This window comes from Apis cerana, unplaced genomic scaffold (assembly GCF_029169275.1).
Source record: "Apis cerana isolate GH-2021 unplaced genomic scaffold, AcerK_1.0 Chr0_AcerK, whole genome shotgun sequence".
NCBI classification, from domain to species: Eukaryota; Metazoa; Arthropoda; class Insecta; order Hymenoptera; family Apidae; genus Apis; species Apis cerana.
In genome coordinates, this window is record NW_026893558.1 from 1,360,456 (window position 1) to 1,361,624 (window position 1,169).

Below are 1,169 nucleotides of genomic sequence, written 5' to 3' on the forward strand. Positions count from 1 at the left end.
AAAATTTTTAATTTAAATCTTTATTAAAACAAATTAAATTTTTAAATTTTTTAAATTAAAAAAATATATTATTTCCATAAATTAAAATTTAATTTATTAAAATTTTTATATCTAAATTAAATTATTTATTTCTAAAAAACTAGATATTAATAAGTTTGAATGACATTTAATTTCTAAATTTATATTTATAATTTTAATATTACAAAAAAAATTTTATAAATTTAGCTCTCTTATTTTTGAGATATTTCTAAATTTAAATAAATTTTAATCAATTTGAGGCTCAAGGTACAAAAATTTATTCTTATATTTAATAATTTTCATTTACACTTAATTATAAAAATAAAATGAATTCAAAATTAATTAACTTTAATTAATTAATTTAATTGAATTAGAATTTTTAATTTAATTTTTTTAACTTTTAATTTTTAAACTTTTAAAATTATAATTTTAAACTTCAAAAGAAACTTACTAATTAATTTATAAAATTCTAAAAATTTTTAAATTTTTTTAATGTAAAAGAAATATTTTTTTAAAACTAAAATTTCAAATCTAAAAACACTTTCTAGTACTTTTTTGAGTAGTAGGATATTTTGAACTTACTAAATAAAAGGATTTGTAAACTTCTTTAAAACTATCTTTAATTAAAGTAATTAACTTTAATTTACTTTTAAATCCTCTTTTTTTTTCATTAATCAATCTATATTTATCCTTCGCAATCCTTTATATTGTTAATTTTTTCTGTTCCTTCATCAAAAATTGATTTTTCGTAACTTTTCTTATCGAGAAAAAAAAAAATTTAATTTTTTCAAAAAAATATAATATTGACCTTTCATTTATACCGTCATGTTAATATAAATTATAATTTTTCTTTACCGGGGAACTATGAACGATATATATATAGAACGGGCGAACCGACATGACCGGGGACTTTGCGCTATACGCGCAGGACGGGCGAACCGACATGACCGGGGACTTTGCGCGTACGATCGAGCTATGGTCGAACCGACGTGACTCGGGTGTTTTTTTCTTAATTTCTCGAAAAATAACCTTATAACTGGTATGTTTTTTTTCATTAATCAATTTATATTTATCCTTCGCAATTTTTTATATTGTTAATTTTTTCTGTTCTTTCATCAAAAATTGATTTTTCGTAACTTTTCTTATTGAGA